Source organism: Argiope bruennichi, chromosome X2 (genome assembly GCF_947563725.1).
Source record: "Argiope bruennichi chromosome X2, qqArgBrue1.1, whole genome shotgun sequence".
Taxonomy (NCBI): Eukaryota; Metazoa; Arthropoda; class Arachnida; order Araneae; family Araneidae; genus Argiope; species Argiope bruennichi.
Window position 1 is genome coordinate 59,069,581 of NC_079163.1, and position 21,749 is coordinate 59,091,329.

The 21,749-nt window shown below is 27.9% G+C and overlaps 1 protein-coding gene across 2 annotated transcripts in view; it reads left to right on the forward strand.

Annotated features, from left to right (window-relative positions):
• Positions 1-20,994, forward strand: part of LOC129960718 (octopamine receptor beta-2R-like) — a 90,353-nt gene extending 69,359 nt beyond the window's left edge. For both annotated transcript variants that reach the window (XM_056074298.1, XM_056074297.1), the window contains one exon: positions 20,154-20,994. The gene's annotated coding sequence lies outside the window, so the exon portion shown is untranslated. The remainder of the gene's footprint in view (positions 1-20,153) is intronic.
• Positions 20,995-21,749: the final 755 nt, after the last annotated feature.

Sequence of the window (21,749 nt, forward strand, 5' to 3'; positions counted from 1 at the left end):
ATCCCTGCATGCGTTATAGGAAGGAAAAAAACTGATTCAAACGTGTAGCAAATCAATTGATCTTTCTAAGGACGGCGAATCAACTTAATGATGGCTGCTTTCATTGAATTCCGTTCCGCCGTTCGCTTTCAGCTGGATACATGATTTCCGGAATAAATGTCAGATATCATGCAAAGACTGTTTGTTCTCCTTTTCAATCAAATTAATTTTGGTTGATTAGGAAACACATACATGTTCAGGCGATTTTTTTTCCTCCCTTTACAGTTGAAGATTAAATTTTTAGGAAACAAAACTCTAAATTACTTAAAATGGCTGATGTTTGATTAACACAACATTTCTCGTGTAATTTCGAGAAGCAGTATAACTCGTTGAAATGAGAATGAAATCTCAATATGAGTTTTAAAACGTTGGTTGCAGCGTGAGTGACCTGTGACTCACACCTATTTTCTAATTACAGAACCCCTCTATTATAATTCAGAGATCATTATACAGATGCTCCGTATCACAGGCTTAGACTATGGCAGCAAAAACTTGATAAATCGGGAAATAGCTAAAGAGAATTTAAAAATATTTCTTTCAAAGAAAGTTTGATTTATTGCTGCTTAAAATTGCTTGTAGCTGAAGATATTGTATTAAAGTAACAAAAACACTATGCGAAAGTTTTCACACTGTTAATTTTCCAGAGGATAGTAGAAAGTCGTTTGGTTTTCCTTTATTGTTTTCCCATTACTGTGCATACTGATGTGACGTCCTTAAAGAATAACACAGATACAACAATGAAATAGTTAATTTCTTATTTGGAAATACTTATTCAGGAATTTAAATTTAAAATTTCCGTTTTATATAAATCCCAAAGAGAAGTGATTGAGTTGTAAATTTTTTTTTCAAGAATAATTAAATAAACAGCCACTTGAATTGTTTGAGAATACTGATCAATGTAGCCATTAAATTTAGTAAAAATAATTTAATCATTTAGAATTACAATGATCCTCATTCACAATCAGTTTTGTGAATGAGGATCAATCACAAAACTGATCAATCATATGAAAACATTGTTTTGTTTAATGGATTCTCTGACAATTAAGATTTTAAATATTTTATTTCAATGTAAAAGCAAGTTGAAGATTATTTGATTTGTAGTATTTCAAAATTAAAAACCGAAGAATTTTTCGTTTTTTTATATTTTAAGTATGGGAAATATATTTTCCTTTTATGTAACTTGACTCATTTCATGTTCGTTAACATAGAAAAATCGATTACAAAAGTCTCTCTCTTTTTATGTGTTCTAGAATTTTGAAATTTTATTCACCTTCATATCCTAATCCATTAATTTATTAATTTAATTTAGAATCCATACCAGTGACGCCATCAAGTAATTAATTAAAGAAAATTTTTTAATATCTCGTAATATTTAGAATAATTATAAATTAAGTGACAGAAAGTAAAAAAAAAAAAAAAAATCAAAATTTTTTCTACTATTTTTTAATGTTAAACTACTTTCTGCTAAAAATGCTTATTTTTTTTAATAAATGATTTCAACAAATGTAGCGAACTAGATTTGATTTTTCTTTGTATCATTGCTAATCAATCTACCTGTAATAGCAGTAAAGTTAATGTTATGAAAAGAAAGACCCCCCACACTCTTTTCTTCGTTGAGCTACATTATAGGCGGCATTATAATACTGAAAGGTGCGTATGAAGAAAGATGGTGCTTTAAATAGTCTATAGTTGCCAAAATTCTTATCGACATCTTTACATTTATTTTTAAAATTAATATAGTAACCTTAACGTTTCTTGTGAATATATTCGTCAAATAATTCTAAATGAAATTTTATTTGTGTACTAAATATGCCATCTGAAATAAAAATGAGATGTAGGGGCATATCAGAAGGAGGAAAATGCAAAGAACTCGTGCCTCTGATTTGTATGTCTTCAATCTTTACTTTCTAGTATAAGAGAGAATTTTCAAAACTCGAATTTTGGACGTATTTCCTTATTCGAAGCGATATGAAAAAATCAGAAGGTTTAAATGTTCAATTGTTTTGAAAATAATAAGATGAAAATGTATGTTTTGAATGAAATACTGAAGGGAACACACAGCCCATAGATTCATGGGAAAACGGCATATTCCGTTTCGTTGCATGGAAATTAGCATAAAGAATTAACAGCTAGAAATTTATTAAGGGAAAAAACTATTATTAAAGGTCGTATGTGATTTTTTTTTTTTCGTTTTGAGTGCTGCCTTTTGCTATAGATGGCTTGCTTACATATTTTCGTCTTAATAGTCTTCCTAAATAATGTTTTTTACTATAGCCTTTTCATCAGTTATTCCGTTGATTTATCCTATTTTGAACATTTCTTGTCTATGTTCAAAAATCACTTATTCTTAATTTTTTTTTTACTGTGCAGATCGAAAGGTTTGTTTGCTCATGTGCTGAGTATTAAGCGCGTAGAAATGTAGAACTTATTAAAGGCATCGAAAAGCTCCCCTATTTCCAGTCCCATCTTATTAATATTTTAATTCAATTCCACACCAAGCAAGGCGTCAGCGTAATGTAAATTCTATCCCTATCAGTTGTCAAAGCAATGCGATAATGAGCGAAACAATAACAATATGAATAAAAAATGAACAGAGAGTATGGAATTTTTTTCTCAGCCCGTAGCGTGGCATTGGAACAGTTCATATTTTTTTCTCCGTGACACGAGACATATAAATAAACAGCGTAGCTGCTTTACAGGTAGAAAAAACATCTCGAGTAAGAGAGAGAATGACCTCGAAACTTTAGACGCAAAGCCATAGCTTATTTTGTTGAAATTCATGATGACAGGGAAGTATTGTGTTTTGACAAATAAGAAGAATCCTATTCGAATGCGCGCTTCTCAAAACATCCCCAGCTCTAGTTTACCATCGCTTCGAGATCAAGTTGAAATGCGATCCATATAGAAAGAAATGGATTCGCTTTGAAAATGATAGTTTTTATCTTATTTCTTAATTTTTTGCATTTCCCTTGTTTATTTCCGCTTTGGAATCAATTTTTTTACTCACTTCCTGATATGCTAAAGTTTCGAAATTTTGTACAACTGTCTGTTCTTGATGCTAACACATTTCGTAAATGTCACCAAAATTGAATGATCAGATAATGGTGATCATAGATAATTTGAATTACGCGTTAACGGTTTAAATGCAATTAAATTTTGGTTCAAATGAAAAAAATATTGATTGTAAGATTCCAGGAATTAAAAATTAAATACTAAACAGTAGAAGTCTTCAACATAGAAATAACTGCTGCCTATCAGTATTCTAATATACAACCATGGTTTTTAAAATCGATGTTATTTTAATCGGGATCACGTTGAGCTGAGGAGTGAAGAAGCTGTATTCAGATTTCCTATCTAAAGCGGCTTTAGCAAGTTGAATATTCAAATTTAGGTTTAGGAATTTAAAATGTTACAAACTGGAATTATTTAACGTTAAAATAATTCCAGCAATTATTTACCGTTATAATAATTTATATGAAATTATTTAAAATAATTCCAGTTTCCAATAAAATTATTTAAAATCCTTAAAAAATACAGTATAATTACCGAAAAATCATTAATTTCTTGAATTCGATAATTGCCAAAGAGATAGCATAATTAATTTCAGACGCTTGCTGATCACAAATCTGTTGCCTGAACATACACATAAATAATAAAATTAGAGCGAGTTCTTTCATGTAAATAAAAATGGGCAACTTGTAACTCAAAATTTGAGCAATGAGTTAGATATAATTTTGATCAACAAGTGTTACACAAAAGTTGCGGATTGAACCCTATCTTTGCATGATGATGGAAATTTCTATAATAATTAGTGAAAAAAATGTACTCAAAACAGGTGTACTGCAAATTGGTTGTTGCTGGCAACGTTTTTCACGACTATTGCGTAATAAGAAACATGGCTGCAAAAAAAAAAAAAAAAAAAAAAAATCAAATGTCACAATCATTACAGGCGGATTTGAACTTGTCATTCCGCTGTTTGTTGTGGTTGAAAGTAACTGCAAATTCCTGAATAATTTTTAAAAATTAATCCAAGATTTTTTTTTTTGCTGATAAAAGCTATAATGAGTGTAGAAATTTAGAAGAGAGGGACATTGGAGATTTTGTACTGAGCTTAACATATAAATTTGCACGGTGATGGATATTTCCATCATACTGTTTTTTAATTATTTTATATTATATATTTACGCTAGGATTTTTAAAACATTTTTCCTTTAGAGCATAAATTATATCACCCTGATTTATTTCACAAAAAATGAAAAAATCATGCAAAGAAGAGTTGAGGTAAACATATTTTTTGATCGAGAAGAGTCGTAGAAAAATTTTAGAAATGAGAAAGTCTCATATTATATATATTATATATATAGCTCATAATTTAGATTTTAAATAGATTTCTTCAACGAATGAAAATGGCCCAGATAAAATATTAACAATAATGTGTAAATGCATGTTGTATAAGTATCAAAAAGCTGCGCAATTAATTACCTGGCTGCAATTTAATCCGCACGATTTCTCCTTACCATCTGAGAGATGAAGCAAGGCAGTATTAACTTTGAATGATTCTTCAGATAAGCGTAAAACTGATTAATAAAGCAGGGAATTGTTGATAGTGATAGGAAACATGAAGGCACTTCCTCCAAGTATATCTTCGCTTAGGAGTTTTTTAAAAGATTCCTTTATATTGAAATAATAATCAAGAATATATTTTTTTTTGTCATCGTGCAGTTTTATACAATTACAATTAAAGTAAATGACGATGTTTTTTAATTTTGTAATGGAAGTAACAATGCGATGATGAAAAACCGATTCCAATAAAATAGCTCAAACTGAAATATACTCCTTTACAATGTAGAATTTCTTTGAAAAATGATATGAATTCTTTCCTTTCAAAGGAAATATTCGAATAAATTCAAACGGAAATATATTTTATAAACCCCAATTGAAAAGTTATATTTTCACTATCTTCCGGTATCTGTATAAGATAGCGAATAGGAAAGCTGCCTTTCTTTAATGCTCAATTATTTCTGTTGGCTGGCAGTTAAGATCCTGAAAAATAGAATTAGGAAAATCCGGTGGAAAAGGAATTTTACATAACAGAGCTATTGCAACATCGAGAGATTATTTTATATATTTTCAATCGAAAAGGAATTTAGGCTCAAGGTTCTTACACAATTGTATATATTTGACGTTTCTTTTCTAGATAAATGCTATTTTGTATTCAATTTATGTATTATTCACGTTCTAACATGTTAGTGTTATGAAATTTTGCACACTTGTTTATTCTCATTGATAATACACCATCTTCAAAATTTAATTATTATTTAACTGATCCGTTTAATCAAATTTTAATTCCATACAAATGACAGAAATTTCCATTTATTTGGGGAAAAAGAATTTATTTCCCATAATGTTTAAAATAAAAAACTATAATTTAGAGATTAAAAAAAAATGGAAAATAATTTAAATAAAAAAAATTCTACATTTTAATATATTAATGAAAGTGTGTTCTTAAAAATATTTTCTTTAAATTTATTAGTATCTGTATTTGTAGACAAGTCATGAAAAAAAGTTTTTGAGTTAATATTAATTCTTAGTAAACGCATTAAGGGATTCGGTATTTCATTAATTTGGTTTTAAAAAACAATGAAGAAATTGGGGTCTTCAAACTTTTCACTGACGAAGATTTTTTTAAAAAATTATTTTAACATAGCAGCATATTCAGAAACATATCAAACATTTCTCTTTTAAAGGTATGCGGTATTAGAAATGCAAGAATTTGATGCTGTTCTCATACTGTTAAATATAAGGTTTCACACGGCACCTTTTGTTTATAATTCACTTAAGGAAAAATTCTTTTTTTTTTGTTTTATTTGATAAATTTTGCCTCTTAAATACTTACTTGCTGCAATTTCAAACTGACGGTTTTTATAATGCAATGAAGCTTGTTTTTTTCACATCACCACTAATTATGGATTTTTAACTTTAAATTAATTCCGCCACTATTATAATGATTCCTTTTTTAAAGTGATATTATCAGGTTTATCTTACATTAATTAAAAATGTTAATTACTCAATTAATTATTAGGCTAATAATACGGTTAATATGTTTGGTATTTAAAAGCTTATAACTATAAGCTTTCTTTTCTAATAGACATATTGACTAAAAAAAGCGAATACTTTGACTCTTCAAAAATTTTGGTATCTAAGATTCTAATACATTTAATTTATATTCTGGAAAATGCTGAAAGGTGACATTTATTAAAAGGCTATTTTAAATATTGTTTGATAGTGGTTTTGAAAATTTAATTTCCAGATTAATTCATTTTGTTGTTGAGAACATCATAAAATTCTTTCAATCAACATAAATAATGGCGTAGATATTTTTCATTTTTTTCTCTTTTGTTGATTCTATGATTTGAAATTTAGATTTGCATAGATATTTAACATATTGTACTTAATATTAAAATGCTTTTAACTAAAGCATGCGTCGGAAAAGAAATCAGTTTCAAATATAATTAGATCTTCATTTCATTCTTATTTTTCAGTGTCAACAAACAGGAGATATTTTAAGTAGTTACGCATTCCGTATTAATATTCTAATAACTATAAAAATCAATATTTAGGACAGACAAGCTTACCGCAAAATGTAGTTATTCTAATATAAATGAAGTACAATTTGTAAGATACTCTTCAGAATTTAAATTAAAAATCTTATTTTTTCCCTTTATTTTGCTCAGTTTACTTTTAAATTGAATTTCTTATTGGATATACTATACATGTCATAAAAATTCAAACATCCCCTTTTCAAAATCATTCTAAGGTTTGCTAATTAGCAACTAAATTTACAAAGACGATTCTATAGCAATGCCAATTCTCATTTCAAACAATATGCTGCAATACAGGGCAGATCAAATGCACAAAAATTATAGTACAAGTATATAGGAGTTACTATTCTCCAATTACTCCGTTCAAACGATTACTTATGTATTATAATTGTATATAAGTATACAATTCTAGTACGGGAGTAATCGATTGTGATAAAAATGCCAAAATTTTAATTTCATTGCTATACTGATTCGGTAAAGTTAGACTCTAAATATTAAAATTCGTAGGTAATAAATAATACGCAAGGCAAAAGGAATAAAAATTTTGAAATTGGAGAAAAATTAGATTTACAATAATTAAATTTTTGTTTTTCTGCTAATCACTCGGAAAGAGAATATCAATGAAAATTCAAATCTCAAATCCACAACATCATAATGTTGAAATTTATGTAAAAGGAAAGCAACTAAGTATTTTTTTTAAATAGTGAAAAGTGCAATTTGGATGAAATAATGATGTTTGTTCGAATTTAATTATAATAATCAAAAGTAAGTTTTGAAAAATTAAAGAAAAAATTCAGGAAATTGATCAAAATTCAGTTAAAGTAAATTCAGTTTAATTGATCAAACTGAAAAAAAAAGGAATTTTCATAATTTTAAAATATTATATTTTAGTTTTTGTGCAATAATATATATCCAGAAGTTATACAAGAAAAATTTTAATATTTCAATATTAAATTCATAATTAAATAAAAATGCAATTAAAATTTTAATAATTCTGTCCACACAGGCTTGACTTGTGCAAAAATGTCAAACTTTTGATACACAACTGATAACTCTGCGGCTCAGAATACACAACGATATGAAACTAAATAGTTAACAAAAAATTCGTAGTTAAATTTTTATAATACTTAGTTATGCATAATTATTAATAACGAATCACAATATTCACCGATGATTGATTATTAAACGTTTTACATAGATTGAGGTAAATGACATTTAATGTTGTTCAAATTTGAAAAAAGAGCCTCGGAGGTTCGGATGCCTGAATTTTACAAATATTGTGTTTGAAAACACTCGAAACTTGGCATATGAAAACTATTTTCCTGTTTAGGCATATACACCGGTGATATTTTTATGAAAGGAAATTAGAAACCGACCCATAATTATTAAAGAGATCCAAGTGCTTGAAAGCTTTTCTCATATTCTGGCTTTCTTTGATATCTTGTTTCTATTAAAATGAAACAGCTTTTTCTTTCTTTACGATCCACATAAAGTAAGACCATGTTTATTTGGTTCGTGCCATGCATTTCAGTTGCACATAATTTTTGTAGAGCTTTGCCTATCTTTGCATAGTTTCAGAAGGAGCATGTCTTTTTTTTATGCATATTTTAATGAATAATATATGCCGTAGAATTGATATCTATATGTTTTAAAAGTTAATTACTTTTTAAAAGCTAAAAGAAGTCAGAAAATATGAGGATCTTTATATAAAAAAAGAGTTAAAAGAGTAAAATAATTATTTAGGACAGTCAGTTTGGTACACATAAAATTACATTCCCTCATTGTTGTGGTGTCGATGGTGTCGCCGATTACGGTACTTCAAAACTGGATGTTATTGTCACTAAACTAAATGAAATTGGTAAAATATATTTAAATGTAATTATATAAAGTTATTTCAAATCTGTAAGAATAGAAAACTTGCATCTCGTAGAGTTTTCTATGTATGTGCATATATGTATATATAGAGAGGATAATTATATATATATAATATATATATTATATATATATATACAGATTACACTTTAGAGAAGACGCAAAATTTATCGTTTAATCCTAATTTGGCGAGATATATTTCAAGATAAATATTATTAAATGTTGACATGAAAACTGAAATGCAATTCAGTAAGCGAATTCTTTAAAACTGAAATCATTCAATTATATTTAATTCACACAATATTGCAAGGAGGTTCTTACTTTAGTTAAATATGTAAAGAGATTATTCGGAATTGCCCTCCATGAGTGTCAAAACAAGCTTTGTGGCTGTAACAAGATTATTAGATTAATTTCATCTAATTTACGGAATACTAAGAAGAAATTTCTACTTTAGTTCAATATATAAAGAGATTATTCTTAAATGCTGTACATAAGTACTAAAGCAAGCTTTGTGGTTTACAGAAACGAAAGTAAATTTCTTTTGTATTATTGAGTTCTCTAAAAATGAATAGTTTTAATTTCTTCGGTTTTAACACGGCATTATGTTTAAAAGAATTCTGTTTGATTAAACTTATTGGTCTTAAGCCATTAATTGGGTAAACCTGAAGAATTAGTGTGTATAGCATTTTTATCAATTCTCAAAAACCATAAATTGTTTAAGATAATTATTTTCTCTGTTTTTGAATTTGAAATGAGTATCATATTTATCAAATTGAAAAGAGTTTTTAGGATTCATTGCAAATCTTTAGAATTTTACAAAACATAAGGAGTTTAGAATCAATTGTAATGTTGCATATACACTGAAAAAAAACAAATTGAGAAAAATCGATGTAAATGAAATATCTGAATTTGTTTTCTGAAAAATCTTCAAAATAAATTTTTAAATATAAGCTTATATTTAAGTCCGATACAATCAGAATCTATTTATTTTGATTTGCTATAACCCTTTTGAAATGAAGTTAAGAGAAATTCTAAATATTAAAAGTTTATGTACTACTTTTAAGTGTTAATATCGTTCGAAACTCTACCATTTCTCATTTTCATTCTTACTGAAAATTTCTAAGAAAATGTAAAAACTGAATTATCTTCCCATTTATCTCACCGATTGCAGCAACGCTAGTTAATTATTCGAGTCCATTTTATGTCGGCATTATAATTTATAAGCTTTAATGAAAATATGGAAAGCATTTGTGGTTAATTTAAATTAATCATACATAATTTCTTTTCTTTTTGTTGTTTAAAGAATTCCTTTCTCGTGTTTAAATGAAATAATCGCTTCTACATAAAATCTTATTTTAGTATAATCTCATCAAGTACAAGAAAACATATTTTGTAGGATCCTAATGACCTGCAAATAATTTTTTGCAGTGAATCATCATTATTAAATTACTGTATGTAAAAATTCAATTTACTACTAATAAATTCCCTTATTTTTTATTATAATAATATATTTTTTATAGTAAAAGAGTAGGAAGGTTTGGTAAATGTTGAATTTTATTACAGATTTGACACACATCATGCGTCATTTTAGCTATCTATTGAGCAATGATTGAATTGGAATCTTGCTCTAATTTTTCTAGCCTTTTCACAAAGCCCTGTCACATGACGCGAGGAAACAGTTTCGATGTTTGTGTAAAAGAGCAAAGTAATTTTCTTTTTATAAATATAGTAGTTTTAGCGATTCTGTTTACTGTTTCCTATTATAATTTTGGAATCCAAATAAAACTGAACTGCAGAATCATAATCTTTTATAGTGTAAGTCCTACTGATCCGTAACCTTCTTTGGTATGCATGATAATGAATAGAATGCTTTTGAATGGAACTTTCCGAATCTATACATATAAACAATTTTTCTAATTGAATTATTTTAAGAGATGAAGAAGTACGAATCAAACTAATATGACAAAAACCAATTCCCTATCAGGTTATTTTTGTTAGTATCTTCAACTGTTATTTTTTTCATATTTATTTTTATCTTATTTATTTGGTTGATAAAAGTATATTGTATACTAATGATTTCATTCTCAGCAGTTTTTCCGACACAATGCTTATCATCAAAAATTTATGAAGGGTGATTTTGATGATATGAAATTATTATATCATCAAAACAGAATGAAATGATATGAAATTATGATATGATATCAAATTATCATCAAAAATGATGAGATATTGAATTGATATGAAATTATCATCAAAATGATATGAAATGAAATTATCATCAAAATATGATTTGAAATTATGATGTGAAATTATATGATATGAATTATCATCAAAATGTTTTGGGTTCATATAAATGTAATAATTTTATTTCGCTGAGAAACTGAATGAACAGGAACATAAAGAAAAGAGTCACATTTTAGAACTAATTCCCATTCTTCCATTTCTAAAACGTGGTATGCTGAACTATTTCTTAGTTATCGATCCTTATCGAGGAAAGCACTTCATTCTTTTTTAATTTTTTAGCTAAAGCCAGAAACGAAATTGAAAGGCATGTTTAAAAAGAATGGTGATCTCTTGAGAATTCTATTAGATTACGCTGTGTTGAAAGAAAAAGTTCCATATTATGACATAGCTTAAATAAATGACTGCAAAAAAAAAATTATGCTATTGTGCGATTAAGGTACTTCTCTTTTTAGAAAATATTGCATCGAACCTTCATCAAAATTAAAAAGATGACAGAAATATTGCATGGGAAATTAAATCCTTTCCTTTTGGATCTTCCTCTTTAGATGTTAAGAGAAAGTTCTGAAATGGAGAGTATATTTCTTCCTTATCGATTAGAATGCGTTTCGTATAAGAACAATTTATGAAACTTGTTTAATTAATGAATTTTTAATAATTATTCATAAAATAAAGAAAAGTAAAATGCTAATTTTAAATTTGAATTATTTGTTTTTCACAGTGAAACAATTAAGTTTATATAATATTTAATCATGCTATGCATATAAAATACTATTTTACGGAAGAAATACAACCTTATTTATGCAAATGCAAATAGAAATAAATTATGGACCATCATTTTTTTAATAGTTTTCGTTTACAAACTGTCCCAGTTAACCCTTTCTAAGGCCGTGGGAAGTATGCTCCCTTCCAAATTTATCAATCTTTGTATGAAATTATGTAGGTTGGCATAAGTTCTGACAAATTTTTTTAATAAATCAGAAACTTAGTTGCTTCAGTCCTTTATCTCAGACAAAATGTCTTGATTTGTTACTTAATTATTAATTAACCAAATTAATTAATTAATCAAATTAAATTTATCTAATAAGCTAAATGAATCCCTTTCCTTATTCTAATTTCAAGCCTAAAAATATTTTAACATAATACGACTAGAAAAAAATGGCCCTTTAAAGGGTTAAATAATGTTTTGATCTGTTTATGATAAAACATACTTTATTTTTTTATCTAGAAAATTATAGTTCAAGAAATATTGTTTGCATAAAGAATCTCAAGGAGATGAATCATTTTGTGATAAAATTCAGGCCAATTTAAATTAGTTATAATCGAAAACTATTACCCCAAGCACTTAGCAATTCCTGCTCCAACTCTTGTATATTTTATACAAGTAATTATGAAAAAAGAGATGTGAATTAAGATGCCGTTTTTGAAGAAAATCCTTGAATCATTCATTTTTTCCTGTCCCCTTTGTTATATCCTTTTGCTCTGATTTATTCAAATGCTCGTTTCTATTAAGGAGTTTCAGACATCGTCTGTAATATTTTTTTTATATAATTTTATTGAATGCACTATATAAAATGCAAAAATACCGATGTTGGTAACGAGTATAAAAACGAATTTCATTTTAAATTTCCATTAAACATATTTGCAATAAGGAAATGAAAAAACGACTACGGGGATTCATTCAGTCTACAAGTAATAACTTAGGAGTGAATACAGAATTGCTGTAAAGATTCATTTTATTAAAATTTTATGTTTTAAATATCTCGTTTCATTCGTTACAGCTTTTGTTCACTTTATACTAATGCAAATTAAAGAAGATGATATAAAGTAATTGGATGAATTTAATATCCCCTCCTACTTCCGTAAACAATATTGGTGAAAAAAATTGGAAGGGAAAAATTAAAAGACTTTGGCATTGAAAATATTGTCTTCAAACTCGATGCAGACTTTTTCAAACTGTGGCTTATGGAAACATTTATATAAACGGGAAATGCAATTGAGCCAAATCTCAATTTATCCTAGATTTTTCATAATTACTGTTCAGTAATAAAATATAGGATATCTTACAACTAATGACCGCTATATAAATTTAATTTTTTGTTATAATGTTTTCTTGGATTTGACTCTGTATCTTATGTACTGCTCGAGGAACAGATTCTTCCTGAATTTTTTCAGATTTCCAAATAAAACAGAAATTTTCAATTATTTGTCGAACAGAAATTGACCACATGAATTGACACACGCTCAGGGCTTCAAAATGTCGTACGCTCGTTGTAGCATTGCTCAGTACTACTATGCCGTTTAAAGGGACGAAGAGGAAATATTAAAAAGAGTTTCAAAATATAGAGAAGTGATATGGCATTGGGATTTATAAACTGAGAAGAGAAAGCTTAAATAAATACTAAGCGAAATGGGGATTTTCAAATACATTACAGGTTTGACATCCCAATTTCCAAAAACATCACAGGTAATAATTTATCATGATGGCTGAAGATACAAATTATTTATTGGATAATTAATCATTAAATACCCATTATCTTATTGGTGGCACTTTAATTTTTTTGAGATTATGAACTTCTCAGGGATTGAAAATTATAAAATCGTTCAAATAATTTTAAAGCAGGAGGCAAAACATTGCTTAATTTAGTATAGTTTTGGATTTTATACATTTTATTGACATATATACTTATATAAATTGTTACTTTCCTTTTTAATTCAGCAGAAAGTTCCAATTGAAATATCCATTGATCTGCGAGCATTTGCTATCTGAACGATATTTCAGCCTGAGTGCACTTCCAACTGAAGAATTAGATGAATGGGGCCTCTAATTCTTCATTTGAAATCTTGGAGGCAGATTCCAGTTGAATTGGGTGGCAATTAGTAGGACTTGTTCTCATGGGACGGAGCATTTTTCCGCGCCCAAAAGATTCCCCCCTCTTGAAACGTGTACCTGGTTGTTACCACTCCCCTCTGCGACTGCCATATTTGCCAAGTCATTTCGAGTGCCTTATCGATTTTCTTTGCGACCTGTCGTTTTCCTTCCCTACTGATAGCCGTGGAAGGCCATATATATACTATATATACCTCGGCGCCTGCTTCGCTTCACAAACTGGCTCTGGTCCAGCTCTATTTTAATTTCCTCCATAGATTATAGAATGGAAAGGAAAATAAAAGCAAGCCAGAGAGCTTTCCGCTTCTAATGAGTGATAAAAAGGCGGGCTTTTGATATCGGATTGGAAACATCCCCAATCAGCGATTGGATCTGAAATACTTTCAATTATTACCTTTAAGTTTTATAAATATTAATTAAATACTAAAATTTACACATCTTAATGAAATTCTATTATTTGATATCAGAATTGCTACTATAAAACAGAAATAATATTTCATTTACTCAATTTAAATGTTCTGCTGTCTTTTCTTATTTAGGAAGAAGGTATAATAATTTAGAGATTCCTTCGAATCGAACAAAATTATTGGAATAATATCCTCAGAAGTATTTGCTGGATTTTTTTATATTAATGCTTATAAGTCAAATTTTAAATTTTTTTACTGAAAATTTCTATTAAAAGGGGAAATTCTTAATAAGCATGCTTTATTACAGTTTCTTCATTTGTTCATAGTTCTAGAAGACTGTATCTTCCGATACAGAAAAAATTATATTTTTCTTCTTACCGTTTTGAGACAGCAAATCCATTTTCACCAAGTTTTTAGTTTTATTTGCCTATTATTTTTTAAAAATTTACATTCTTCAGTATTAATAAGAGGATAAAAATTGATTTCTTGTCAATCAGTAGCTCTTGAAATTTTTAAAAAATTATTAACATGACGATTTTTCCTTATCGGTGGACATTCATCATTCAAAAATAATAGATGGAAATAAAATAGTGAAAATGAAAACCAACTCATTTTTTATATTTTTAAATTTCATTGCTTGCTCATTTAAAAATGAGCATTAAAATGTAGCCTATCGTCTACGTAATCTATTCTATTTTTTTTAACAATTAGTTTTCAAATGTAAGTTAAAAAACAGCAATTTTTGATACACTTTTATTTAACCTGACTTGCTTCATGCTTGAATGAGTGTAATTTAGTAAGCGATTCTTTGTTTACTTCTTTAAGACTTATAATTTTGAAATTTTTCTTTTCTTGTATATTTTAGAAGGCAATACAGAACTTTACTATTTTTAGAACACGATTCTCAGTTAATACATTAAATGTAATTAAATTTGGGTTCAAAACATTTGGTTGTGAATTTGTGAAAAAAAAAAGGACTTCAAGATTCCGAAATATTTATAGTAATGAAGCAGAAAATAATTATAAAACGTTTTCAAACCCACACTTCTATGAGCATGCTATAAAATAAAAAATAATATATGAAGAATATTAATTCCAAAATGAAATCGTAAAAACGAGAGGAACTGAAAGCAATTACATATAGAAATGAAGCCTTAATATAACAAGGAAGAAAACTCCTACATATTCATTAAAATTTAAAATTACTTAATAAATGTGATTAAAATTTCAAAATGATTAAAATATTTCTTTTATCCTCTCAGCTATTTACAATTTGGTTTCTTCTTCCAAAGTTTTGATAAAATAATTATTTTCTACTTTTAATTGCACTATTAAAAGTGTAATTGGGAAGACTTTTTGTTGCTTTTATTATTTTCCCTCCCCATTAATTAACGAAACGCATCCATGTATTTCTTTTAATTAATTAAACTCCGCTGACTTGCTTCTTATTTTGAAACATCTTATTTGATCGTTTCAGCAAGGTACGTGAAATAAGACGGCGAAAAAAAAAAAAATTAATAAACCTCAATCCAAGAATCTCCTTTCTTTTGAGAAAGAAATGATGAGTCACGTGGGTTTTACGATACGCGTTATAAACCAGAGAGAATTCCATTTTGTTTTGTTTTTCTCGCTCTTCTCTTTTTCTCACGAACAATTTTACCAAACTCTTTTCAATTCGCTTGTTTAAGAAGCTTTTATTATTTCTATTCAATTCAAAATCAATATTTATTTATCCCTAAATTAAAGTTACTCATTCAGAAAAGAATTATCGAAACTGTAATTACCTCCTAACGATATCACTATCGACTGTAAGTCGCTTATTTGTAATTGTTTTAGATTTGAATTCCTCTGGCGTTTCAATGAGATACGACATTTTTTTTTTCCTTTCCGAGATTATTTTAGAAACGAAGATATTTAAGATTTACTTTGCTATTTTTCAATGGCAGTAATATTTTTCAATCGGGTAAATTGTTGAATGCTGATTTTAAAGCTTTTTGCCGGCACTATTTATCTGCTTCTAAACCTTATAAAAGTCATTTCTTTTTGTAATTTCTTAAAGAATTAGTTGAACATTTTTATAACATTCATATCAATATCAATGTTTCCATTTTTTATTAATTCGTATAATCTAGTGAATCATAAACATGTATTAATGCACTCTTTATAAATTAAGAAGTTTATAGCTATATAACATCATTTCGAAACTTTCTAGGGACATTTAAAATTCGTACAAACGAAAAGAATTTGCAATGTCGTTAATCTCATACGTTTTTTTTTCTTCTTATTTTTGAGGAAATCATAGAATAGTTCGATTTTATTTCAGGATTTTTTTTTTTGCAGGTTTTGCACCATTTAGTCTTGAGATGCTCAAAATTAAATCAAAGATCAACTTATATAACTAAAAAAAAACAATCCTCATGAATAAATTGTATAAAATCTGAAAGTTTTTGAACAATTCAAAATTGAACAGTCGCATTATAAAAAACACAAAGAAGGCAAACACTTTCGCCATATTTATGTAAGCGGTAAAAATTTGTTTAAAATGTTTGATGAAACAATGAAACAGGCTCGAATTTCAATACAATAATAGAAAGTATTGTTGAATATTTTTTGAAACATTTTAAAAGAAAATTCTTAAAGCAATCAAATGAGTGAAAATGAAAAAATAATATATTAATATATAAACGTCAACATTTTGATTCATTTCCAACGAATCAAATCTTGATAGTTTGATTAGTTGGAAATGAATAAATTTCGCTCAAACAAAAATTGCATAATTTCACTCAAACAAAAACTGCATTTAAATGCACTTTAGAAGCTGGCAGCATGCACCTATCTTTAATATTTTCATACCTGACAATCTTTCCAAAGAGTGCTACCAAACAATAGGATATTATTATGCTTATATTATTATTAAAAAGTTCTTTATGAAAAAATGATTTAAAATAGTCCCACTTAAAGTTTTAATCGTATGCATCTTTCTATTTAGTTACATGATAAATATTTTTCATCATGAAGATGTATAGATATGAAGTGTTTTGTTAATCAATTTTTTTTTCAAAATGAGTTAGTGAAAGAACCGAAGATCTAGAATTCATTGATATTGTTGCCGTTACCACAAAGTGGGGATGAAGATCCAAGAGATAACTCAATCTTAAAAACTCGAATTTATTTTCTTGTATCACGTTCTCCTAGACAAAAAGAAAGCCTTGAAAAATCAATTAGCAAGTATATTTAATTGTATATATGCATTGGGTGCTCGTCTTTCTTAAACGCATTTGGATATCCGAACCCCTATGTATACAGGTATCTTTTCTTCCTACAAGTTTATCTTTCTTACGTCATGTGTTTTGTTTTCTACAATTCTACCTTGTTTCTATCTACAATTCCTTTTATTCCCACAATACATGAAAGCGAATGAACTCTCCAAAAGGTAGCAGATTAAAAACCCATATGCGTATGTTGAATAACCATGCATCTATAAAAGATTAATGTTATTTCAGCGCTGATTTCTTAATAGAAATCTTCATCGTTTTGTTCCAAAGGAAATTCAAGGAATTTTGTAAAACAGTTTCTGCCACAAGTGAAGTCCATACAATAGTGTTACTAAATAACATTAATCCATAAGTGCAAGGGCAACAAGAACTAAATACCATTACTAATAGTCAATCGGACATCATTTTCTATCTAAAGCACATTTGAAAAAATATCAGCACTGTACGAAATATAAACTCTAATGGGCACGAAATTTGATTATTTGACAAGAAACGCGGCTTCATTTTTATCTGGTTTAACAGTGGGCCATTTGCGTTTTCTAGTGCAGCAAAAATCAATAATTCGAGGTCGGCAAATGTAATTTTTTTTCATTGCGGATCGGTCGAAAACCGTCCAAAAGTCTGAGAGCCGTAAAACGTTTTCAGTAAACATTCAAGAGGGATGACGTGGAAGAATTTTTATTTTACTTCTTTTCTGTGTGGTTTGTGCTAGCATTCTGAATAGACACATATTTACTTTTTTTTTTTTTTTGTCGAATGGAAATTCTTCATATTGTACTTTTCCTAATCAATTAAATTATAAATTTTGTTTTAATGTAAAGATCAGTGTGATTAACCGGTAACTATTTATACTAATCGAAACATCAGAAAGAGCGAATTTAAATGATTAGACCTCTTATTTCTCCCCTTAATACTGCCATAATTTCTTTTATTTTACCTATTTCCAGGGTTTAAGAAAAAGCCTCTGTGTTCTTTTATTTTTTAGGGTAATCTATGCCAGTAAAAAATTTGGCTTTTTCTATTAATGAAAAGAAAATAAATCTGTTAATTGAAAAAGCTTTGAAGTTAATTGAAAAAACTTTAAAATCTAAATTAACTTGTTTTCTAGATGTAAATTAAAAAATTGCAATTAGACATAATTCCGAATATTTTATAAAAACATTATCGAGCTTAGGTAGAGGGACAAAGAATTTGTAAAATAAAAATTTAAGACGTGAATATGGAATGGTTTCTTGATAATTTTAAATAGCATTCAAAGTTTATTTCTGATTTAATAATGCTAATAAATTTACAAAATTAACAAAATATTTAAAGAAATGAAAAAGAGCATTTAATTTTCAAGAAAAGATAACATGCTTCAGTGAAAACATTTTAAATGCTCTGTATAACTAACTAGACGATCGGGAAAATTAGGAAGACATGCTTCAAACACTATTTTACGAAAAAAATAATATAATGTATATAGCCCACACAATAATAAAAGCCACCCTTAACCTTATTACCGAAAAAACTCTTATTCTAATTATATTCGTAAACTATATAAACATCAGTACTTAAAGCTAATCATAAAATAAAATTCGAAAGGCCGATACCTATCCCTTGCGATCCCCACATTCGGACAATTAATACAAAATATCTATGATTGCATAGATATTTTTGTTACTTTGAAAATTCTGGATGCTGAAACTTTATTTCCTTCAATTGCTAAAAGAATTTGCTTATTTCCTGATGATATGCTTAAAAAAATAGAATCGCCCGAGAAAAACCAGATAATCCCTTGTTATAGCTGAAGAGTGAATTTTGAAGGTTTACTCGAAAGAACTTTTGAAGGATTTCACTCAAAAGAACTTAGTTTCGTTTGCAGAAATCTTTTTATTTAGGTATCTGAATATAAGATGTTCTCCATGAAATGTCTTTTTAGAAAATGAATTTTCCTGTTAGTTCTTTAAAAATTATGGCAATTTAAGTCTTAGAATCAATTTCATTTTAAGAGTTAATATATGATATTTTGCTGCTGCGATTGAGTTCTTTCTCTCTCACTTTCATTTTCCTAAAAACATATTTTTAGATGATAAATGCAACTCTAGACATAAGAAAGTGTTGATAAAATTAAAAAAAATATGATTTACTGTATTTTATCAAACAATATCCTTCGTTTGGCAATATTTTCGAGAGATATTTTATATTTTATTCAGCTATGACTAATTTTTAAGTAGATAACAACGATTTCCAGCATTGAGAGCAACGAAAAGAGTTTATTGCAATTAAAAAAGAATCTGCCGAATGTAATGCAATTTCATGTAGTACAAAAGTTTCTTTAACATGTGCAAATTTCATAGTTCTGCTCCTTTCAGTTTCGACAATACGAAACAAAAACTGGGAAACTGAGAATGCAGAAATAATATTTCAAAATTTTTATTAGTTTTTCAATAACATTTTTTCAATATTTTCCCCCACTTTTTGATCCAGCTGATGCATGCATGCATGCAAAGCATTTTTTTTTTGCTTCAGTTTCCAATGTACGCGTTTATATTTCAGATACTATTTTAGCGCTATTTTTAAGACATTCCTTTTTTTACTACTAACTTTAATATTATTAAAATATTTTTAACTTGCATTGTAACATCATTTGCATTGCAATAAACATTATAACAAATTTTCTTTTACATTACATTTACAAAACATTTAACAAAAGTAAATTTTTCATTAGTGTTGTAGTATTATTGAATACCACTGTATTTATTAACCTTGATGGACGAATGATTTTATTTCATTTATAGATTTTGAGTACCATTTTATATTTACGTCGATTTCTTTTTCCTTGCAGGAACATCTTCAAGAACCAGATTCTCAAGAAATTTCGTTCCAAGCTTCAATCTTGGGTCTTGTGTAAATAACATCAGAGTATGTAGACTTTACTTGATAGCATCTGGCACCTACAATTCTTCAAGCAGATGCCGACTGCATATTTCAGTTGATTTTGCATGCTATGTTCGTGTATCTTTGATGTAGATGTTAACTAACTATCACCCGAAAGCGTTAGCGTGAATTAAACTTTTTTTTTCTGTATATAATTAGAAAAATTTTGAGCTGGAGGACCGGAAAATATGTTTGTGGGTTTTTTTTGCCTACTCAATGTGATATTTTAATCGTGCACCTAATTCAATGTTTAAAGACGAGGATAGAATTTGTGTCAATGCAAATCCTCGTGCATGTAAACCAGTAGTATGATCTCTAAGTATTTTGTATATTTTGTCTTGTATAGTCGTTCTATCGTCAAGGACCGAAAAAGAGAATGTGCATGTAATGCTCACTAACTCATTTAAAGCTTAATTCCTAAATTCTATTTTGAAGGCAGAATTTGGTTAATGGCTAAAAAGCAAAAATATTTTTCTTAAATCAATTCTACATATATATTTATTGCTTTTATATCATTTTATAAAAAGCGACACATAATCTGATGTAGAAAGTAAAATCTCCCTTTGATGTGTTAATATATTGATGTGTGTTTCATTCATCAATTGATTCGATGTCAAACTGTATGTTGTTAGTGAGTCTTAGGTGTTATGTTGTTCACTCTCTGATTTCAGATGTTGCAAAATTTCTCTGTGTATTGACTGTTACAATATATGTGAGAAAATATTTGTAATTCGTGAGAAATAAAGATTCTATACCACGAACTAGTTATACTTATTTTGTTGCGTTGATGTTGAGAGAGATTGTTATTGAAATAAAACGTGCAGAAGAATTTTATTGCTATGTAAATAACCCAGGAGAGTTAAATGAAATTTCATAATCATTAAAATAGAATAACATTCCTCTAAGTCCGGAGATAAATTCCGGAAAGCAATCTCCGATTGAACCCTTCAGTTTATTGGAATAAAGTAGTTTTGTGAGGGGCTTTATTTAAATAAATTTTATTAAACAAAAACCATTTTGATAGCCTTCTTCAAAATTTGCACGCTAAATGCTTACAATTCTAATTTTATTTTTACATAGAGGATAACAAAATGCATCATCTATTTAAACATTTCGGAGTCTAGAGTAAGTTGAACTATCGATAGAGAAATAGTTTTCTATCCTTACTTTCATATTTTATCGAATATTATTATATCTAATTTAAAACGAAATTTGAGTTTATCTTAATTTTATTCATGGATCAGATGAACAAAATCTATTGAGAACATTTCCAGGTTTCAGGCTGTCTGGTCCTCTAAAAATGCAGCATTCGATTTTGGAATTCAGTAAAGAATAAGTACTCTTAAGTTAACAGGAGAAACGAACTTCCAAAAGAAACGACTAAGTCAGCTCTTTTGAAAATCAGACTTGATTGTACGTTAGATTTGTTCTAAATTCCATGGAACATGAGTAATAATAAACGATGCTGAGGGGATACAATAAAGAAATTTAGCTGTTCTTTCAT